The 23,986-nt window shown below is 46.1% G+C and overlaps 1 protein-coding gene across 1 annotated transcript in view; it reads right to left on the bottom strand.

Annotated features, from left to right (window-relative positions):
• NPAS2 (neuronal PAS domain protein 2) overlaps window positions 1–23,510 on the bottom strand; it is a 144,852-nt gene extending 121,342 nt beyond the window's left edge. The window contains exon 1 of the mRNA XM_019753869.2: window positions 22,967–23,510. The gene's annotated coding sequence lies outside the window, so the exon portion shown is untranslated. The remainder of the gene's footprint in view (window positions 1–22,966) is intronic.
• Between the last annotated feature and the right edge of the window lie 476 nt (window positions 23,511–23,986).

The raw sequence follows: 23,986 nt of genomic DNA, 5'->3' as shown, positions 1-23,986 counted from the left end.
GCCCAGATGAATGTTCCAGAGTCTGGCTATGGCTTCGCAGCCCGTCCCTCTTGGGCAGTCCCTTCCCTGAACTTGTGTTCCCTCCTTGGAGAGGAAAGTCCCTTAAGACATTCTCTTCTCAAAGAGCCTACATCCATCAAAATGAGAAGTGTGGTCCAGGGGTCCCATTCTTCATCAAGACTTTGCCTGTCTTCTTCTCAGCATAGGACGACATATCTTCCTAGTGTCTTTATCTGCACTTGTAGTTCCCCAAACATGATAGAAATGGTTCTTGAAGCCACTAAATCAGCCACTTCTTGCACCAAAAGAAGGCACTTCTATACTGTTCTTAGCTTTTTTTCCAAAGGTCTTCATACCCCACGAAGGCTTTCTGATTTCTTGTGAAATCAAGGCGTGTTGGGGGAAATCTAATTCCAGCCAACACAGCCTGCGAGTCCTACAGACATCACATCTACTGAGGAGTCAACACGTGAGCTCACTGGATTAAAATTTTGTTTTCACCTTTTTTTAAAAAAATTAATGGATTAATTTATTGTGGTGAAAAAATATATATCACATAACGTTGACTGTTTTAATCATTTTAAGTGTGCAGTTCAATGTACTTTATCACAATAAAAAACGTAAATCTCCTGTAAACCTATTTTTAAAAAGTAATTATAAGATAAGAAGGTAATCATAAATTATTTTTACCACCGTAATTCTCCTGGTATTTTTACTTGTCTTTTCTCAAGTTTAGCTCTATGATAGCAAATCAGCACCAACCACATCTGCAACCATTCAGGCCACATTCTAGGAGAGTCTAATGATCATTTTTTCTTACACTCTAAAAGCCTGAAGGGTTCTGAGCTAAAAACATGTATAGTAAATGTTTCTTTCCTTTCCAAGTTTATGTTGTTGGGGGAAACAAGAAAGATACTAAATGCCTCAACAGCATGCAGGTGGAACCTTCTAGGGTCAATGCAGGCTTCAGGTGGATGTCTGATGGCCCAGGTCCAAATCGTGGTTGTGTGACCTTGGGCAAGAGGTCAAACCTTTCTGGGCCTCAGTCTGCAAACTATAAAGTAAGGATAATGTGAGAAGTAATGACTTACTATATTTAAAGCATTTCCAACAGGGTATGGCCGATAAAGGTCCTCACTAAATGTTAGCTATTATTTTGAAAGGCCAAGACCCGCCCCCAACCCAAATATTTCAGGTGGAAGCCCTCCCAAAAAAACATTTTCATTTTGTGTGGCTGCACATCAAAGTGACTTATTCTTAGAATTCATAAAAATACTTGAAATAATTTAAGGACATGAATAAGTGTTGTTCTTGCAGTGACAAAAATAAATACTCGTTTTTAACTTTTAAAAAAGGCTATTGTTATTCCTGGTAGTCAATGGCACAAGAGTTGTCATTAGGACAAAAAAATCTTGACAGCTTTGACTTAACTCCTACACTCAGAGGATGCCATTTAATTTAAAAGTGCAAACACACACAAAGGCAAGAGAAGAAATGCCTTTTCAAAACTATCCCCTCTTCAAAATTTGCAGCTGTCTTTCAAAACCCTACATAATATTTTTAGTTTATTTATAAACTTAAATACTTTAGACACATTTTATGTAAAAATGTTTGAAACTCTGAAACTTTTTGTCATAAATTCTAGAAAAGTAGAAGATTCTATGTCTTGGCTACCATGAATAGTACTGCACTGAACATAGGGGTACATATATCTTTACAATGAAATGTTTTCAGATTTTTCAGGTAGATATCCAGAAGATAGATTGCTAGGTAGTGTGGTAATTCTATTCTTAATTTTTTGAGGAACCACCACACTGCCTTCCATTGTGGCTGTACCAATTTACATTCCTACCAACAGTGTATGTGGGTTCCTTTTTCTCCACAGCCTCTCCAACACTTGTTATTATTTGTCTTATTGACAACAGCCATTCTGACAGGTGTGAGGTGGTATCTCATTGTAGTTTTGATTTCCATTTCCCTAACAGCTAGTGAAGCTGAGCATTTTTTCATATGTCTGTTGGATGTTTGTCTTCTTGGGAAAAGTATCTGTTCAGGTCCACTGTCGTTTTTTAATTGGATTGGTTTTGTTGTTGTTGTTGTTGAGTTGTATGAGTTCTTTATATATTTTGGATATTAGCCCCCTTATTGGAGGTGTTGTGTGCAAATATCTTCTCCCATTCGGTTGGTTGCCTCTTTGTTTTGTTGATGGTTTCTTTTGCTGTGCTGAAGTTTTTTAGTTTGATATAGGAAACAAATGAGATATCCTTTGGTAGACGATTAGATAAAGAAGAAGTGGTCCATATATAAAATGGAATGTTATTTGGCCATAAGAAAAGACGAAATACTGCCATTTGCAACAACAAGGATGGATCTTGAGATTATCGTGCTAAGTGAAATAAGTCAGCAGGAAGAAGTCAAGAACCATGTAACTTCACTCAAAGGTGGGATATAAAATGGAAAGCAACAGAAGAGCAAGACAAACACACAAACAGAAACTCATAGACACAGACAACAGTTTGATGATTGCCAGAGGGCAAGGGGGGAGAGGTAGAAGCGAGTAAAGGGGGTCAAATACATGGTGACAGAAAATAATTTGACTTTGGGTGGTGAACACACAATGCAACATATAGATGATGTTTTACAGTTGTAGAGTTGAAAACTATGTAATTTTACTAACCAATAAATTTAATTAAAATAAATAAACAAAACAAAAAAAATATCACATACTAGCATCTCAGAGCTGGAAGAGTCCTTAGAGATCATCTCCTCTGGGGTAATAAAAAGGTTTAACACACACACACACACACACACACACACACACACACACACACACGATTCCAGTGTCTCCTTTGACTATCAGTGATGTTACCACCTGAAATATTTCCTAAATGTCAGACCAAAATACACAACAAACATACAAACAAGAAACTGTGTCAGGGAAATTATCTTCAGAAGACCCACATGGGCCTTCTAGGGCTGAAGCAAGGCACCGAGGGCTGAGGAGATACTGCCAAGCCATTAGGGGGCAGGAGTCCATGGCATTGAACTTCTAGGGATGGCAAGAAATGGAGTGAAGAAGGAGCAGATTACTATAGAAATTCCAGGGCTGTTTGGAGCACTCCATTCCTGGCCAGAAAACTCCCTGCCGTGTCAAGGCTGAGAGCAGGGGTCAAATGGCACATAAGAAACTCTTCCACTGTCAGATGAGTCCTTGGGTGATGAAGACAGCTAGTCACTACCACAAATGGACCAAAACCTGGATGGGGCTGTCCCTGCCCCATATAACAGTGTGCCCCTCAGAGAAGCAGTTCACTACCATGACGTCCAAGTTCAAGGAAGGCAGTCAGGAGCTCGCAGCTGCCTACAGGCAGCTGTATGCAGGCCTCATGACCAAGTACACAGCAGCCCACCCAGGCTGATATCGGATGGTCACAGGTGGGCCCTGTCTGGTGACCACAAACGCAGTGCAGATGCCTGCTTCCTGACCGGAGTTCAACACCCTGAGCAGCCCCCAGCCCAACAAGTGTGCTGGACCTGTTATTTATTCTTAGCCAGTGCAATGTTGGTTCTGAGATACTAGATATACTAACAAGCAATGGCCAGACGATATGTAATAACTCAACTCTGACCCACCACTGCAACAACCTGCTCAGGAAACCAACCCACTAGCTGTAGTACCCAGCTCAGGAAGCCAGCCTGTATCTCGAAATCAGACTTGCAAGACGTCAGACCACCATCTCTAGCAACTAGTCCAGGAAGCCGTATAATACCCCCTGAAACAATCAGCCCCAAATGGCTACGACTTGATTAATAACTGACAGCTTCCCTAATATTTGCCCCTGCTTTCAACTTAGGACCAGCTAGAGAAAGCCAAATACGCACCCCTACCAACCAATCACGTGGGATGTCCCCCATCCAGGTAGCCCCCCTCCTGCTTCCCAGGCTCACAGCCCCCCATCAGGGCACACCCAAGCCTTCCCTTTTTCCACCATAACGTTTCCCCACTCCTCTGGCTGCCTTCGGGCCCAAACCCTGTGACCAGTGACTGACTCCCTTGTTACAGCCAGCTCTGGATAGATATAGCCTTTGCTGGCTCCCATCAGGCCGGTTTTCATTTACTTTGACAGTCCAGTGTCTCTCATGCCTTCCTCATTCTTGCCTATCTCCTTCTCTAACCCAAGTGGCCTATGGAACATTAATGGGCCACTTTAATCAATGAAAGGGTCAACCATTGCTCTGGACAAAGGTGCACCTTCACAGGACCAATACATATAGTCACAAAACAGTCTCTTCTTACTTCCAAACAGTAAATGTGACAGCATCAATAGTGAATACTCCCTAATCTAGAAATGGGACAAGTTCCCTTATACTCACCCAACAGAGGTGCTAAAGGACAGGAAATATCGGGATATTAGGGTTTGTTTCACAACACACCCTTGGACCGCTGCATACCAGCATCATACCTAGATCTCCTATACCTGCAGAGCCAACAGGGTTTCATGTGGAAAACTGTTTGTAATCATGGGCTCCTCGGCCCCGCTGGGGACCAAAGGGGCAAAGAAAGGTGAGCTTTTCAGTAGAGTTTATGTGTATTTATTTCTTCTAGTACTTCTCTGAAAATTGCGTTCTGAGTATGAAACATGCGGTGAAGGAGAATTATCAAAATACTTGCTGAGTTGACCCCCTGAGTCTCCAAACTCCTGGGTAAAAGGGCCATAGGGCCCCTCTGAGCACTGAGCCTCCTCACCCTCCCCGACCCCTGGGGTCCACCCCTCAGTCACACCCCATCATCAGCACAGCACCTGGCACAGTGGGATCTCAGTGAATGCTGGGCAAATGTACTTAGACGATATTACTGTATGTGGACCTAATGACACACACCATACATTAATCAGGTCAGTACTGGAGAAAAAAATCAGCCGGCAAGGCTCTGTGCCTGCAGAAAGTGAAAGCTGACATGACCTGTTTAGCTGACTATTACTGCCTGTATCAGGCCCTATCAGACCAGGCACTTTTCTCTCCTGGAATAGCTTATCACTTGAGACTCCCCCTTCTGCCTCCCTCTGGGGAATGTAGGACACGGGCTGGGGCTGGAATTCCTTATTCCTGTATCAGGGCACCATCTTCCCATTGTCCGACCTTTCTGAACAATTCACTGAGAGGTGAAAGAAAGGATGTTTTGAGAGGGGGTTACTCTACACAGGAGTCCTTTATACGCCTCATCCACTTCCCTTTCTAAAGTCGTCCTTTTGTCACCTTCATAAATGTCATCTACTTCCTTAAAGGAAATGGAAACTTTTTTTTTTTTTTTTTTTGATCAAAAAGAAGTTGAAGTTCATACTGGAGTTTGGTAAGCATTTAAAAATAAATTATTTTTCTTCTTTTGCTCCACAGAAAAATATTACAAAATTACAAAGACCATGGGTTAGGGCCATTTCAACAATCAGCAAAAATCAGTATATTGGATAAAGTGTCTCAAGCATACTGAAACCACTGTCACCTTCTACCTGAGATGGTCGAAACATCTTCCCACGATGACGGAACTGTTTACTTATGTATCTACATATGTGTTCCCTGCCCAACCCTCCAACCCCCAAAACTGAATCGCCCTTTGGCTATAACCTGATTTTAATGTGTGTGTGTGTGTGTGTGTGTGTGTGTGCGTGTGTGCACGATTGTAGGAGGCTTTATAGCTAAAGATTAAAGCTCAAGCAAAGCAGAGACTTTGGACTTTGATCAGAAAATGTATTAAATTCCCAGATAAGGCTGATCAAAAGTGGAAACACCAGCAGACGCCAGCATTTCCCACTCCTTTCCACAACAGCTTGGGACAGAGTCGTTTCATTAAAACTGTACTTTTCTGTAACAGAATCCAGCTACAATTTGTAAAAAGTGGCTGTTTGTTCATGTACAGGGTCTCTTTGCTAACAGAGTGAGGCAGGTAGTTGGTGAGACTACCTGGAGCCTCCTCGTTCCTTTATTGATTCCCCCACCAGACCAACAGCCAGAGTAACCCTGCGGCATCGCCCCCCATCCCACCCGACCCACAAGCAAGGTGATATGAGCCGAGGGAAACTGTCTATAATGGGGGCAGCGTCGGCCCAGCGATGAGGGACGGAAAACAAAAGATTTGCTCTGCTTACGGACTGGAGAGAAGTACCTGCCTCCCTCCATGTCTAGAAAGGAGGGAGAGAAACCTTTGCTCCTTGGAGACGGGATGGAAAGGACCCTGTGTTCTTACCTTGACCTCTGGGAATATAAACCAAATATCTCTAGGAGTCAGAAAGTCCCGTGTATCTAGGCTTTTATGACCTAGAGATGTGTCCAAAGTCTGGGCCTCATCCCTTTGGATGTGTAAACACTTATGAAGATGGCACTCCAGTCTTCCTGGCACCTGGGGGGGAAGTGTGTGTGTGTGGAATTCTTCATTCAAGGGCTCTTGAATGTTCCAGCCCTTAGTCACTGGGCACAGCGACCGTCACTTGTCCTGGCCTTTCCTCTACACAGCCCTACAGCAAAGTTCCAGGACGCAGACTAGGCATATGTCTGCTTTCTTTCTTTCAACTTGTAACACTTTCTCCAAAATGTTCATCTGTGTAACTGGCATGAGCATACATATTGCCTGTAGAGAACTGAACAGTGACAACTAATAAGCATTGCTTGCTTCCTGCATGCCAGCACATCCCAGGGGCTTTGCATATATTATCTCAGTTAATCCTCAGAACAACAGCATGACGTGGGCACTACCATTATCTCTACTTTACAGAGGAGGAAATGGAGCTGGATTTAGACCCGGGCAGCCTAACTCCCACCTCCTGACTTATAAGCACTCTGTTCCACCACCTCCCCATGCTAACATTTGACATAGATCCTTCCTTTCATTTTCCCAGGTTTTAACTAAAATGGAATCAGATTATCATTTGACACTTAGTATACGTGACCTGCTTTGATGGATATGGTTCGCCGTGTTCCTGACCCTCCACTATGGGACATGTGACTTCCCAGGCATCCAGTGTTCTCTGAGATCCCAGGTTCTAAACCCTAAAGCCTCAGGAACATCAGGCTGTAAGGATTAAGACAAGAAAGGCCTCAGAGAGGAGGTTGTCTGGGGTAGGGAGCGGCCACCAGGAGGGAGCATTAGAGGGTTTGAGCAACAAGGTCCTGGGAACAACAATGGATTAGCCCCTGGCTGAGGAAAGCACTTATTACAGTGGAACAGCTCAAGGACCGAAAAATGACTGAATGATGTAACTTTTAAAAGTGGGTCCCAGTTCTAATGAACAGAGGCTCCTGTCCTTTGGTTCAGTTCAACAAACATTGATGGAGCAGCTTCTAGAAGACAAAGGGGAAAAGACTGGATCTCTACTCCAGGGACCCTCCAGTCTAGTGGGGAGACAGCCACAGAAACTGGGAACTTCAAAAATGTAAAACCCAGGTACAGCCATGAAAAAGACATGCAAGAGGTTCTGTGGGACCTCTGAGGACATGCCAGAGTCCCCTGGGAAGGCTCTTAGAAGCCAGAGGTAAGTCAACAAGGGTGAACAGGAGTTGGCAGGTGATGAAGGCAGGAAAGGTATTCTAGGCAGAGGTAAGAGCACGGACAAAGGTCCGGACATTGGAGAGGTGAATGAAATAATATCATTAACATTTGTTTTTCATGTAAAATATCAAAATATAAACTCCCTGGGTATAACTGAGAACAGTTTGCCTTAACACACTTTGCATCTGTTAATACTAACCATGAGCCATTTTTAATCAACTTTAAAATCCATCAAAAAGAAAAAAAGTGTTATCTAAACATACAATAACTGTTTTAAGTACTGACCAAAATTGTCTATAAAACACGGACTTTAAGAGTTCAGCCCAAATATTCATAACTGACATGCAACAAAAGTGCTAGGCGTGCCTGGTGTCAATTTTTTATAAAAATGAGATGGAAGGAGAAAACAATTGGAAGGACCCCAAACATAATCTGTATGAGACCGCCACCAAAAGCATCTAAAACATAATCTTAACTTTTTTGTGTGCGTATCAAAAAAACAACCGTGCCACATCAATGGAGGGAGGCACTCCTTACACTTCTTAAGCCCTAACCATTTTCAAAATATGTTCACCCTTGTTATCTCATTTGATAATCACAAACATCCTTTTTGGAAAGTAGGCCTTGGCATCTCAATTTCTCAGAGGATGGAGAAAAATAAAGTCCTTCCCCAGAGCAAGAAGGGGGCACACCAAGGGTCCCCTGGCCCTGCTCTCCCCATCCTAACTCACTGAGTCTGCCCGTTAAGCTTCCAGGCAAAGAAATCAAATCAATACATACAATTCTGCAAAGCAAATTAAAAATGTTTACTGTTACGCATCCAATTTATGGGAATCATAAAAGTAAGCTAAACGAACGGTGACCACCTGGGGACATAAAATATGCAGTATAGGTCTATTACTTCACAGCTACAGTCCTGTTCCTGTTTGTAAAATGATCAATACCTGTGCTGAAAAATAGGAAGGACAAGAAATGGGGAGTGGGGACAGGGGAAGACAGGGCAGGTGATGACCTCATGATGGAAGGCTGAAGACCCCTTTCCATGCTGGGCTCTGTCACTGCCGAGCCCCAACCTTAGTTTCCCCTTCTATAAAATGATGGTTCTGGTGGCCTGACCTCCAGCTTTATGGCTCTCTGACTCCCTTTAGAGGACACACTCCTGGGGGAGACGCAGCCATGAGAATCGCAGTCTAGGACTGGAGTCTCTCTTTCAGGTCGTTGCTTCTCCACACACGCCCAATTTTTCTTCGCTTCAACTTGAAGAGGAGAAAAAGACCAATTTAAAAAAGATTCAGCTTATCTTCTATCATTTTGGAAGCTAACCCAAATACTTCCCAGAAGTTGCTTGATAGTTACTGAAAAAGGAAATTGCCAAAGTAAAATGTAAACTGTTTGTCTTACAAAATGGCAATCTGTAGTTGGGTATAATAAAGAGACCAGGGCGTGAGGATAAATACAGCATTTTACAGTCCAGCTTTAAGCGAGTTCAGGCTTCTACTCTGGCTGGAAAAATCTCCTTGGGATGTTATATTTGCCCTAGAACATTAATAAATCCTGGGAGGACGGGGGCTCGCTGCTGAATGACTCAGGGGTCTGGGAGCACCATAATTTACCGGAAACAGCTATGCACGTGCTGCCACCAGGTAAGTCGCAATAAAGTGCTCAAAGGTGATCTTGGTTTTAATTCTGGGTTTTGAACAATCTGCCCAGGACTACTAAGAGAAGCACACTTCACAATTTATGGACCTCATTGCGTGTTCTTTTTGAAGTTCTTTCATATTTCCCACCAAACGTTTCCCTATTTGGGGAAGCTGGGGAGACCCACTTATCCCAACCATGCACACCTCTTGCCCCTGACAGGGAGTTGCAAAATGTAACCCCCAAAAGCCATGGAGGTGCTGAAACCAAGATCCCAGAAATTCTGTGTGCACAGAACCGGCCAAGAGGGCATTCACCCGGTCCAGCCTGCCCCTTTCAAAATTGGAACTCAGTTCCTCTTGAATCAAAATGAACTCCTGACCGTATTAATTCACGCGAGGTTGGAAACGGCAGCCCCACCATCCCCGACAATCATGGGCATCCACTGTTGTCCTTGCACAGGGCACAAGTTTAACTTGCTTGCCAAAGCCTAAAAACCTTCCCAAAGCAGTTTGTTTTCATAACTCTCGGAAGCAATGCAGCGCCCGGAATAATTCCGATAGATGTTATCGGAATAAATCAAATAGATGTTATTAAAGGATTCTGAGGAAAAAAAAAAGAAATATCTCAGGTCAGGGTAATTAATATGCTCATTCTGAGCAGGCACTGGATGGCTCAGCTGACCTCTTAGGTGCGGGTGTGGCATAAATCTGAGCAAATGGGCCAAACCCATTTGGTTTTGGGTGTGCCCAGGTATGCCAATCGTTGGATACACCAAGTTAGCTTGTGGATGTTTATTGGCGGTTTTATGATGGGAGCAGGAAGACAGACCAAGACAGAACTGACCTGAAAGGGCCCTTCAGTGCTCTGCCCACAAAACCAGCCCCGCACCACTGCCCACGGCTGCCCAAAGCAGGAGGGGGAAGCAGGCTTGGGTTTTCTGCACTGCCCCTCGTAAGCCCAGTGGGCTGCTCCCCAGTAAATTCTTCCTCAGGAGTCAAACTGAAGAGCAATGGCTTAGAGAAGCCTGTCACCCAAAGGCCTTGAATACCTCCCCTCCTTTCCCACACTGAGCACCGAGGTGTGCTCGCATGTGGAGGGGAAAGGATGGCGGGAGACAGTCACGTAAAACTTGGAAGACTCCTAGAAGCCTTCACCACAGAGAAGTCAGCTGCTGGTGTCCAGGCCCTGGGGCAGATGAAACTCAGGGGACATGATGTCTCACAAATGTGGCACTGGATGGCCCCACCTTTCATGCTGACTTCTTTCTGTGCTCAGCTGAAGAAAAGTACACCTGACTCCAGGGAAAATGAAGGGAGATGGAAGAGGTGTCCTGATTGAACAGTCCTTATTACAGCAAAAGAAACAATTTTGAAAAGCAGGTTAGCACTGAAAGATGGCAAGAACAGAACAATGATTTCGGCCTAAATAAGGCTCCTTTCACAGGTAGCCTCGTCCTCCTATAGGTCGGGTTGAACGCTGAGCCACTGCCAGGATCTTCTAAGTGCTTGGCTTCTACAGTTTAAATATTTCATTTTCCCCCATCAAATTGGAGTTGTTTTCCACCCCAGCGTGAACCCTGCAGCCGCACAATAACCTCACACTCCAGAAAACCGCTTAAACTGAAGAAGTCATGTTCCAGATGCTTAATTTGTTTTATACACATCCTATCTTCTTGCAAGTAGCATTTCAGAAAAAGTAAATAAAACCCAATGGTTCTATTTTTGGTCCCTCTTTAAAGGGCTCCACGCAAGTTCCTGCTCTGAATGCCCCTCATGCAAGTCATTTCACTGCCCTGAGCCTTGGTGTCATGTATGTAAAATGGGAATAAAACAGTGCTTCCTTCCAGAGATTGCTGTAAAATCAAATGACCTAATATGCGTGACAGTGACAGGTGGACACAAGCCCTGTCCCTGACCCCCAGACCTGATATTTTACAGGTCTAATGTATCATGGAAAAAACGATAAAGAGATGCCCAAGGCATGGCAGTGACAGAATTATGGGGGGGGGGGAGTACAGGAGTTAAAGTCCTACTTCTGACCTTGCCCCCCACGCCTGAGAAGCACTATTAGAGGTCGTTCAATAAATTGACCTTTTATTCTTCATCACAGACACCAGTGAGTTCTGTGCATTTATTCTGCTTCTCTGGAAGGAAGTCTGATGTCAGCACCCGCAGGAAGAGAGTGGGTTCCCAGGAGTGAGAGTGGATGGTCTGTGTCCAGCCTTGGGCCTGTTTCTCCTTGTTCTGGCTGCCCCAGGACTCTGACATCCTTATCTTATCGTACTCATGTGGAGAGCAGATTGAGTAGCACAGAGATAGATAAGACAACCTGGGACGAAGCAGCCTGTTCAGGCTCTTTCTCCCAGAACCTCTGGGTGGGGAGCGCTGGGCTGAGGCCAGGGAAAACCTCATTCTTACAGGCTAGCTGGATTCCAGCCTCAACAGAGAAAAAAGGGAGTACAGATCCTCCTGGGAGGGGTCAGAGGGACCCGCAAGCAGGGAAAGACCCCTTGGCTTTCTGAACCTCTAGTTTCCATCGGGAAAATGTGAGCCATGTTGTACCGGGCAGTCACCAAGGTCCTGTCTTAGTCCACTCGGTCTGCCACAACAAATGGCCATAGACTGAGTGGCTCAAACAACAAAATGTAAGTCTCACAGCTTTGGAGGCTGACCAGGGTCCCAGCATGGCCTGCAGATGGGTGACGTCTAGCTGGCTCCTCACATGGCAGAAAGAGGGCCAGCTTTAATACCATCCATGAGGACTCTATCCTCACGACCCAATCACCTCCCAAAGGTTCCACCTCAAATACCATCACTTTGGGATTAGGGTTTCAACATAAGAATTTGGGGGAGGAGGGAAGGGGACATTCAGTCCATTCCAGGTTCTTTCCTTCCATCTCAAGATGAACTTATTAGCAGAATGTGTGTGTGTGTGTGTGTGTGTGTGTGTGTGTGTGTGTGTGTGATCCAAAGACAAAGCTCTGGGTCCCCTTGAAAGTCATGTGATCCTTGTTCTTTAGGGGATTTTGACACAGGAGGAAAGTAACAGATCCACCCAGGGTGGTCAGAGCTAGGCTCCAATTCTGCAGACCAATCCTCTTTAGAACAAAGCAGAAGGTCACCAAAAAGAGCACATGTCACATTTATCATGGCAAAAGGCCCCATATATCCCATAACACCTCGCAAGCCATGAGAATACATGGAGTCCATTTGATTTGACTTGAATTTTCAGACACAAAAGGTTATCAGGCTACTTTGTTCTTATAAATGGCAAAAGCTTTTGAAAGTAAATTGTGTAACCCCGAGCCACTGCCAGGACCGGCTAAGTGCTTGGCTTCTATAGTTTACGTTTTTCACTTTTGCCCATGATGTCAGCTTTCATGAGAACACTGGGGTGTACTGTGTTTTTAGTTGCTAGCATGTACCTATCTGAAGAATGTACCTTCTTTCTTCATTCAGAAAGAAATCACTTTAAGGCTGGTATGTCCCTCAACGGGGAGGCGTTCAGGTGATGAACTGATCAGAGCAGCAAGCAGTAGGGACCATCCCACGACTCTTCATTTCTATAGAACTCTTCAACATTCCCTCCTCTTGATTTTCGCCGTTCACTATTAATAGTTCCCTTCTACAGATGAAAAGACTGAGTTTGGGGCGTATGTCACTTGCCAAGGTCACTTGGCCACAGTGACCATTTCAGGGCATCAATGCTTTCTGCCATCTTCATGAAACCATTTTTAAATATTGCTGACCCTATATAGCAATGGCCATTCTTGTGCTGATATAAAGTCAGGTCACAGGTCAGCGCTGCTACACCGAGGAAAAGGCGGAGTGTTTTATAGGGATCGCACATTCACAGGTCGTAATATATACACGAGCTGCTAAACCCAAGCTGTTACAAACACTCACACAGCTTTGTGGATGTTGTCTAATGTTAGCTTCCCAAGGAGCACGAACTGGGGAGTGAGACTCTGCTGCTTAATAGAGAGCCATTCTTGGACACACGGCAAGACAGAGACAGGGGATTTTGTACGTAGAAGATGGACAGCTGACCACTTTGAACAGCTAAGTCATGCAAACCCAGCACAACTTCATAGAAACTAGGAACACAAAAGGAACTATTCTTTTTTCTCTTTTCAATTCAAGCATGACATCTCCTTCATTAGGAGCCTTCACTGTTCCCCAGGTCTTGGGCAGAAAGGGGCCAGGGCAGGTCTCTGAAGCTGGTTAGCGGCAACTTGGTTGGTGTGTGTTTAGAGAACGCCACCAGTCCAAGCCGGGGAGACAAAAGAGAGAAGAAACCCAACAGAGTCGAAAGAGTGACAAGCCACTCCCCCCAGGGAACTCCATATATTCCCAACAGCACAAGTCCCAATACACGGGACAAATTTGAGCCCGCCCACTCCCTGCCCAGACATGGCTATGTTCATGGAGCACAGGGGAACAGAGCCCCTGGACTGGTGCAGCCACGCCACGGGCCCTGGACGGACGCAGCCACGCTGCGCCCTGGCTCAGAAGGGCACATACAGCCAGGAACACCTCCCAGGCCACCACTTGGAGCAGGAGACAATGACTGACTGGAGAACTGCCCCCAGATGGGAAGGCAGACGTGAGTGGCTCAGTGTGAAGGAAGCAGGGTGCTTTCTCATTTCCTTAGACAGTTAGGTGGATCACATCTGTCATTCGGCAGTCAGAGGCTGGTATAGGTTCCTCTCTCATTCCTTCCACAGAACGCTTGGGAGACCTAATTAATGTGCCTGCCCAGCATGAAGCCTTGGGGGTACAGGGGGGCTCACACACCCAGCCTGAGCCCAGGCTCAGTCATGAGAGTGACATGCACACGTATTGACAAGGCTGAAGATTCTGGTGGCTGAACAGTGTCCGACACTGAACTGTGAGAGAGTGGAGCTCAGCCAGGAAGTGTCCCCTTGCTCACTGGGCAATAAGCAAAGGACTCAGGGATCTGGGAGCTAACAGTCAGCTTGCTGGGGGTGAATGATGACAAAGAAGGTGGAAACGACTTAGAGGCTGCCGAGTTGAGATAGTGGCCGAGTCGGGGATGACATGTGTGATGCAAGGGAGGTGTCTGCTTTCATCAAGGTCACCTTGAACCCTAAATCAAGGGACCCTGGGTTCCCCCTCTGGATGCAGTCTCAAAAGTGAGGCCTGTCCTGATCAGATGAAAGAAGAGAGTCAAAGGGTGGAGGTATGGTTATTATTATTATTTTTTAATTTAATGAGCTGCCACCCCCTTTTGGGAAACCTGGTGTGTGGAAGTGAGTTGTAGATTCCAGAAGAGTGTGACAGGTGCTTCCATAATCCTGGGACTAGGCAGAGCGAGGCCACCTCAACACTCTCTGAGTAGGGAGATGAGGGACAAGAGGCTGAGAGTGGGAACGCTGTGGGAAAAGTCCCACAAGCAGCTCAAAAGAAGCCCTCTCACCTCAATGAAATCAGTCTGTCCTGAACCATAAATCCAAGAGGTTATTACCAGCCAAGGGTTTCATATGGCTGGAAAGAGAAGCAAGTTGTCTTCTAGGAGAGACCATGAAACCTCTCCAGGATTGCCAGGCTAATGTGCAGAGTGAATTCCTCTCCCTGACAATCACCGTGAAGGGGAAGGGAGGAGAGACCATAAAAATAAAACCAGGAAGGAAGCTTTGGCAAAGTCAAGAGTGATCTCCTTTGGGTCTTTAGATGAACTGCTATTCCACAGCTACAGAGCAATCATTCCGGGCAACACTCCACACAATACGTCTGCCTTCACCCCCAACACACACACACACACACACACACACACACACACACTATGGTTTTCAAGTTTTCCTCATAGATTTATTAGATCAAGATCTCCAGGGAAACGGGCATTTTGCACAGTGACTGGGGACGATGCTGTCGGCCACGTCTTTTGTAGACAGGACAAATCAAAGGGCTGATGTAGCAAATAAGTGATTCATTGGATCAAGGTAGTGTGGTGGGTTCCTCCCTGCCCTTGCCACCACCCACCTCCTTAACAAAAATCTCCAGTAGGAGGCAGTGTCTACCCCCTCCCTGACCTGTCAACAGGCCGCCTGAGGGTTCGCTCTGGGGTGTGTACACCTATCATACTGCCTATTTGAAATAAGCTTTAACCTTGCAAAACAGAACAGAACAGTGGAAAATCGAATCCATTCAGTTCTAAAACAGAAAGTACTGGGTTTTTCCATATAACCTTAAAGACAAATCTGAGCCTCCCCGGACTATTAGTGAAACTACCCCCAAAGGACTGAAGACCCACAAAGAGGACCAATGATTAGACACCAGACTTGAAATGGAATGATCCCCTCCCTGGGAACCTCCTTGAAACTAGATTGCTTTCTCTAAATTAGGGAGAAAATAAAAACGTTCCTATTTATATGCCAACATATAGGCATTCATAAAAATGTATTAAAAATGGAGGTCTTTTGTATTTCTTGGTGGCCTCAGTGTCCTCTGTGACCTGTCAGGTTATTGCATGTAGTTTAATGACTAATGATTCTATGCATGTTAGCATATATATGGGATGCTTTGTGCGTATACGAAGACCAAAAAGCTCTGTTTCATCATGTCCTTCATGATGTCCCCAAGAAGCCTACTGATAGTTGTTGTTTTTTTTAAGTTTTTGTTTTTGTTTTTTCTTAAGTGGTCCCATTTCCTCCAAGAAGCTTTTTCTTTTGTCCTTTGGCCTTCTTCTTTCATGTGAGAGGACATCGTGTGACTAGTGTCCCTGTGCCATGCATTAATATTTAGGACTGGGGAAACAGAAGGGTCATCTGGAGGTCCAGGCATGTGAATGGTGCTTCTCAAGTGTACATGCCCCGGAAGGGGAATTAACATTTCTTAGGAGTTTCATCCATCCATTTGCTTTCCTGTCTTCTCTGCAGAACTGGGAAATTTCAAAAAACACAGAAACTCACAGTTCAGCTATGCATCATGCAATGCACAAAGTATTTGCTTAAGTGACTCCTATATATTCAGAGAATGAATGTCTGGCAGGATGTGAACTCTATGGGTCCTGGAAGCAACAAAGCTTCTAAGAAATGCTGGGGGCAGCCTGCCATCTGACTGGATTGAGAAGGGTCTGGAAGGCTGTCTCCTCAGAGTTTTCTTGGACACAGATCACTGGAGGGGTGTCTCCTAACACCATTTGCAGGAATCTTTTGAACTGCAAGGGTGATCCAGGTTATTCAGTTTTCAGAGAGGTTCAATTTTAAATATTCTTTTGCATGCTCACAAACCACCAAAACAGTCCAAAAACGATCACCGTGGACTATTATGTAGCCATTAAAATTATGTTTACATGAAATGTTTAATGACATGGGGAAACGCTTATGGCCAGGTTAAGGCAAACCACCAGAATAGAAAACTATAAAAAATATTACCTCTACCATGTGAAAGGCATAGAAAAATGGAAAAGACTGATAATATGTAGTGTTGGTGAAGATGCGAAGACATGGAGACAAGACAGCCTCACATGCCGTGGGTGGGAAAAGACCTGGGCGTAGTTATTTTAGTCATCAATTTGACAGCGTCTGTCAATACTGCAAACAGATGTGCCTCTTTACCCTGAAATCCCCTCCTAGCAATCCCTGGTTGAGAAAAACTTGAAATGTACCCAAAGATATACAGCTAAGGAAGGTAAGACAAACATTGTAATAGTAGAGAAGTGGAAACAAAGCACAATAAATGTTTCACAATGGGGAATGGGTTAGATAAGGGGTCAGTGGTACTTCTGAATATTACTATGTAGCTTTTAAAAAGGATGAAGTGGATATAAGAAATCAAAAAAAAAGTCTCATACCATTAAAAAAAGTCACTAAATAATATACATATAGTGAGTTCAGTTGGTTTAAAAAGAAAACACACATACAGGGGTCTCTATATGTACAAGCAACAAAACAATGAGTAACAGAATATACCCCCATGGTTAACAGTAATTACCTGCGGAGAAGGGTGGAGAGCTGTGGAGGTCATCCATTAGGATGCTTTTGGGTACAACTAATGGAAAACCTAACTCAACCTGCTTTAATTGGCCAGGAAGGTTTCAGGATGTCATAAATGTTCCAAAGCAGAGACTTCTCCTTGGGTAATTCAGAAGGTCAGAGGCAATATGGAGGCCCTATTTTTCACCTCTGCGTTCTTTGGCAGGTCAGCTGAGACTTGGACCTGCCCGCTCTGGTGCCCCACTCATAGGCATGATATGTCCAGGACATGAAAAGGGCTGGTTGAGTCCCTCACCTCCTTTTAAGCGCCAGGGAACCTGCCCAGTACCCCACCCTGATGTTTCATTGGCCAGGGCAAGGTCCACATGCTCACCTGAGCCAATCACTGGCAAGGGCAACAGGCCCACCAGGGTTACTTGGCCAATCAGGACTTACCCTGAGACATGGGGTAGGGTAGACTCCTGAACAAAATCAGGTTTCCGCCAGGCAGAAAAAGGGCCGGGGGTGACTGCTGGGTAGCTCACAGAGGCTGACAGGGGTCTTTTTATTTTATCAGAAATGGTTCTGAATTATTTGAAATTCTTATAAGATTATATTAATTTTTAAAAATCTAACGAAAAACATTTGAATAAATAGAAAAAGGACTGCAGGGAAATACACCTTGAGATTGTGGGTAATATTCATTTTCTTCATTCTTTTCTATATTTTCCAAAATTTAACTATACTTTTATACCAGAAAAAAAGTAATTTAAAAAATATTCACCAGTGTTCAATATTTCGACTTTCAAGGGGCAAAAATATTCCTCGTGAAATTGTACAGCGCCATTTTTGGTTCAGAAGAGCAGTGACACGCGTCTCAGCTGTGTCACCTGCCTTTCTTTCAATGGGCTTGTGCCCACTGGAAGCCAGAATGAGTTTCAGTGACGGGGAAACATAATCCTCCGAGGCAGCAAAGTAAAGCAGCACATGCCACAGCGTTGGGTCTCTGGGTCTCACCTCCCACCCGCTGGCCCACCACTGCTCTGAGCTCCATTCTGGGGGCTCCATGCTCACTGCCCCCTTTCTCTCCCTTGTTACCCCCCCTCCCCACCACCACCTCGGCCTGCCCTGGCCATTCTCTTACAACTTGGCTTTCAAGGTTTATTTGGGGAAGGAGGGAGGCATGGAGCAGGAGTGGCAGCAGAGAAATCTCCTTTGTAAATAATAAATGAATTCTCTCTCTCTCTCTCTCTCTCTCTCTCTCTCTCCATACGTATTTGTATATGTACATCCATATATATATATATATATATATATATATATATATATATATATATATAATACAGGGAACTCTAAAATATATGGAACTCTAAAATATAAAAATATATAGTTCTATTTTATATATACGTGTATATAAAAGTAAAGAATGTTGATTGAAGCATTTTGAGGGCCGCCCAGATTAGCTCTCCTGAGATCAGGATGAAGGGGACCACTGACTTGGAACACCCATCTTCCCCAGATGTCAGCAGGAAGCAATCATCTCAGAGTATGAAGTACAAAACGTCACCCTGGTGAGTTCCGACACACCCGGCATGCATTTCAGGTAACTCATACTAAAGTGAAAAGGACTGAATGAAGGCCTGAATCCTTAAAAGCGCCCTCCCAGGGAATGCAACAACGCCCCTCAGAGAGGACAGGTGCCTGACCTGCCGTCCGCACCAGAGTTTTTGGAGTGCATGATTGCCACAACCACCAGTCGGCCTTGGTCCACAGAACCTACAGGATAAGACCCAGGAACAGCCTCAGGTAAATGTACAGCCAAGAGGGCTACTGCCAAGGCTAACCAGAAGCCAGGGCATGCAGGAGAAGAGTGGAGATGTGCGTCCTCCTGATAATTCTGTTTTGCATCTGATTTACGTCCACAGACTGCCCTCCAGCCCTAGCCCGACTCTACCCCACTGGCCTTGGGTTTGTTGGTTAACCAAATTGAATCTCTAATTGGTGAACAACTCATAAAAAATATTTTAGGACCCTCTTCTTTGTCCTTGGCTACCAGCCCCCTCTCTCCCATCAACAGTAATAAAAACAGTCACTTTTGTGGTGTCCAACACGGGTCCTTGGTTGGTAACCCTACAAACACCACAAGGTAAGCATTATTCATACTCTTTTTTTCTGAGGCTCAAAGAGGTTAGAAAAGTTGTTTCAATCACACAGTAGCTGAGCAGGGAGGCTACCCCAGGTCAGTCTGATTTCAGAATCTGTGTTTTAGTTCCTGCCGAGTCACAAAGACTAGAGGTCATGGTCAGTAATGTGGGAGCCCGACCAGAAAATCCCCTTTCCTGGGCCCCTCCCTGGCCACCACCCTGCAGAGTGGCATTCCAGGACCTTGTTTTCAGTCTAGAAAGACTCTCTCCCTCCCTTTCTCATCTGTCAGCTCCTTGAGGGCAGGGACGTCTTTATTTTTCTGTCATGTGGGTCTACTACGTAGTAGATGCTTAGGAAACATATGCTGGGTTGAATTAGGTGTATTCCAGAACCTTTCCCGTGTGTAAAAGCATCAGAGGCACCTGCCAGCTTGTCAGAAATGCAGAATCTGGGGTCCCCACCCAGACCTGCTGAGTCAGCACCTGCATTGAACCAGGTTCCCAGGCATTACTTGCACTGTACAGAGAAACGATGGTGAGTGCCCTCTACCTTCGTTAAACCAGTTTTTTTCACACCAAGTGTAGAAGATAAACTCTCTCATTTCTATTCTGAGTCATCAAATGGAAACCACATTTGTTTTATGACCCAAAGAAGTTCAAGCAGTCTCTGGGGGGAACTTTCCCTAAGAGATTAGTTAGCTTAAAAGGCCAAGTGGTCCCCAATCTCACAGAATTCAGGTGAGAAACAGTAGTGCGTTCGCTAAAGACTGCATTAGAAAAACTCCCCTTTTAAACATATGTTCACATTTAATAAGTTTAGTTAGTGTTCTAAGGTACTATTAATCATCACCAGATTTAAGCTGGAATTACTCATCGTTAAGCACCCCATTAGCATTCAGAAAATCCTAACCTTTGGATAACTGTCATTGACAATTCAGCTTGTTACCTACATTTATTTACTGAATGTCTATTATGAACAAGGCCTCATAAGGTGAGATGCTGTGGGAAACAGGAAGGTGGCAGTCCCTGAATGAAGTCCGGGAACTTGCTAATCGAATGCTCTGTAAGCAAATAATGCATCAAGTATCACTTCCACTATTTAAATGTGAAACTCAATTAGATGCTTCTATGATGCAGCCAATTAAACCGTTGGCGTAAAGCAGCCAAGAATACTGAGTCACTGGGCTATTTTCAACAGCTCCCAATCTGACCTCTCGGGAAAAGACAGGTCTCCATGTGCTTGGGATCAGCATGGGACAACCAGTGTCCGGATAACAATGGAAAGACTGACATTTCATGTAAAGAACAAAATACATACTTGTTTTAAAAATCAAGAAAAATGACTTAATTCTTTGGATTCTTAACATTCAAAAGCAAGACTTTGAAAAAATTAACATATAGAGATGGAAATATAAAAAGTATATGCATGCACTATTATTGTAATCTGAAAAAAAGCATTAATTTTGAATTTGTAACCTAAAAACAAGTGGCACTTTTAAGTGCCAGCTATAACGATTACCAAGAGTTAAAGATTGTTCAGAGAGAGAGAGAGAGAGAGAGAGAGAGAGAGAGAGACAGAGAGAGAGACAGAGAGAGAGAGGAAGTCAACTAAGATAAAAAAAAACACACATCAGGTCATTTTTTACCATTTTCATTGTTTTTATCATTTTCATTATTAAACAGCCAGGAACTGAAAAAACAAAAAACAAAAAAAGCAAAGCCCAAACTCTCAAAAGAAGCAAATGAGTTTAAAAACAATTGTTATTTTCTACATAAAGATGAATTCTTTAGTCACCATCTGAACACTCTCCTATCAGAAAATTTCTCACCAACACTAATTAGTAAAGCCTCACTTGGTTCTTTTCTTGGCTTGTTTAACTCTTTGGGACATAATGTTTTATTAATAACATATTTCCTCCAGAATGTATTCCCTTCTTTCGCCTCCATGGGAGTCACTCTGGGGAGTAGTGATAATAAAACCGATTCTACATTTGTGAACAGTGGGACAGATCAGCAACTAAATAAGAGGCATCCATTTCCAAGAGGAAAAAAATGTCTAAAAGCAGCACATTTACAATTCTTCTAAGCCACACTCCACATCTCTCTGTGAGATGGAAGACAACTATTGCATGTCTTTATATTACACGCTTTGTTTTTAACTAAATCTTTAAGTAGACTGCTGAGATACCAATACTTCTGTGGGTCCTGGTTTAGCTGTGTAATGAAGCACTGATTTTTTTTCACCCAGCTTTTGCAAAACAGTGGCCCAAGTCCGAATAACTCTTGTAAACATTATATTTATTTGAGGGTTATTTTAAAATACACCCTGGGGTTATCTGGGGCAAACTTTTCCTGTAAGGACATCTTAGTGGCAGAAAGAGTTAGTACTTGTCCTTGAATGTTGAACTGACGCCTCCTAAGGAGGGAGGGCAGCTCTGTTTTAATGCGAACCAGAATTAGTCGGTCAGTTCAATGGTCAGGGACTAAGTTAGGGTGAGACAGAGGTGTGCACAGCTGAACTTGGCCAGGAACTGCTTTAGAGCTAATTATCTTGGGAAGTCCAAAAGGGGGAAAAAACCCTCCTATTAAGCTAAAGAAGGTTGGGGTTCTGAATGATCAAGAATGAGCAGTTCCTCTCTAATTAAGTTAATTTAAGAACTACTCAGTACTTCACCAGTAAGGAAACAGGCCAACCAATTTAATGAATTTGGGGCCAGACACCAAAGCTGCAGGTATTAAAAACGGAACTCGTGGAACTCTCCCCTCTGGGACCCCTTCCAACACCTGTTGAATTGCAGGCCGGTTAACTTGGGAATGAAAAGCTTCACGGATACAACCTTGGGAGTTTTTAGACTTTCTGGAACTGCGTGTATTTTTAAGGTTTCCATCTTGCTTAATCAACAACACTGGTTACTAATTATTTATGAATCACAGGGCTGAAAACAAACTTTCTTACCTTGAGAAGTTAAGGAGTGGCAGGCAGAGGAGCCCAGCTGGTTTTGAATTTAGCCCCTTGGTGTACCTGTCTCTACCCCCTGGTTACCTACCCTGCACGGCTCTTTAGGAAGGTCAAAGGTGCGCCTCCCTCTTCGCTCGGGGAGGGGGCACACCTCCCAACAAAACGACACGCTGGCATTCAACCTGGGAGCTCCGAGTAACAAGCAAGGAGAGGCGAGGACCCAGGCTACGTGCCCTCTAAGCGTCCAGGGGGCAGACTCGGCACCCATTCCCGCCCGGAACCAATTCCGACCGACGGACCCCGAGAGACCGGAGGCCCCGGGCTCGCACGCCCCACTCTACGGGGGTCCTCGGCTCCCCCACGCTTCTGGAGGACGCGCGATGGGGCCCAGGGAGGCCAATGGGTCACCCTCAAGACTGCTGCCCAGCGCACGGCCTCCATCCACCCCGACGGTACCCCTTGAGCACCCCCAAATCCTGAGGTTCGGGGTGCCTCGTCCCCTGCCGCCTACGGCAACACGTACACGGAGCCCATCAGCCCGGCCTCTGCTGCAGTCCTGCAGGGCTGGATGTCCGGGCTGCGGGATCCGGGGAGGGGGCCACGACCCTGCGCCCCCAACCCAGTGCTGAGCGCCCCTCCCGGTCCTGCGCGTCCACCGCGCCGACGAGCAGGTGACCGAGTCCCGCGACTCCGCGCGCACGTCCTCCCGCCCAGGGCCCTCCGCGTCCCTGTGCGCAGCCCCTTACCTCGGAGCGGGCCGGGGCGGCCCCACGGGGCCGGGAGCGGACTGGGCCGGGGAGACGCGCCTCCCGCCGCCGCTGCCGCTGGAAGCCGAAGCGGGAGCGGGAGCGGGCGCGGCGAGCTCCTCCCGGGCGGCGGCGGGAGACGCTGCTCTCGAGGCCGCCGCCGCCGCCGCCGGGGCGCGGGTGTCGGAGCTACGCGGCCGCCAATCTCCGGCCGCGGCTGCGCTGGTTCCTCCGCTCCTGCGGGAGGCCGGCTGCTCGCGCGGCAAACTCTTCCGCACGCAGAGCCGGCTGAGAAACGCCGCCGCCTCTTCCTCCTCCCCCTCCCTCTTCCCTCCCCCTCCTCCTTCCCTCCGCTCCCGCAGCCGCCGGCCGGGTCTCTCCTGGCCGCACGCCGGGCCCTGGCCGCGACCCAGCTTGGGACAAGCACCCTGCGCGCCGATGGGCAGACGGACCCCGGACCCCAGCTTCCCTCGGAGGCGCAGACCCCACGCGCCCCGAGACCCCGCCGCCTCCGCAGGGATGCCCGGGACGCGCGGAGGGGTCTGGCATGGGGCGGGAGGGGGGGCGGGGTGTATGTGTGCTTAAAGATGAACTTGGCTGAGAGGAGAGGCGAGGGGATGCCGGGCTGAGGTCTAGTTTAAGTTCTCACTGAGGTAGCAAGGAATCTTCCTCCCCTGCCTAGTGCAGACCCTTGCCGTGCCCGCTGCCACCCTGCTGTCCCATGCTTTGGGGGCGAGCACGCGACTGTCGCCCCTCCATTCTGGGCGGGTCTGCGGGCAGGGCCAGACCCAGGTCACGGGGCGCGTCTCTGCACTGACCACTGCGATTTCTCAGGGAATGGCGGCATGGGGACGGGGCAGGTGGGGCGCCGGGTCCGGGGGGACGCTGGCGAGCACTGTTCTGGGGAGGATCCCAGCGGCTACTGGGGAGGAATAATCGGTGTTTCCTCCAAGGCGAACACAGTCGGTCCGGAAAATGGGTCAAGGATGGTAAGGACCCGGCCAAGTGACCCCCTCCCCG

The sequence above is a fragment of the Rhinolophus sinicus genome, linkage group LG05 (genome assembly GCF_036562045.2).
Source record: "Rhinolophus sinicus isolate RSC01 linkage group LG05, ASM3656204v1, whole genome shotgun sequence".
NCBI lineage: Eukaryota > Metazoa > Chordata > Mammalia > Chiroptera > Rhinolophidae > Rhinolophus > Rhinolophus sinicus.
Note: the sequence above shows the minus strand (reverse complement) of the source record. Positions and strands in the feature narration are given on the sequence as shown.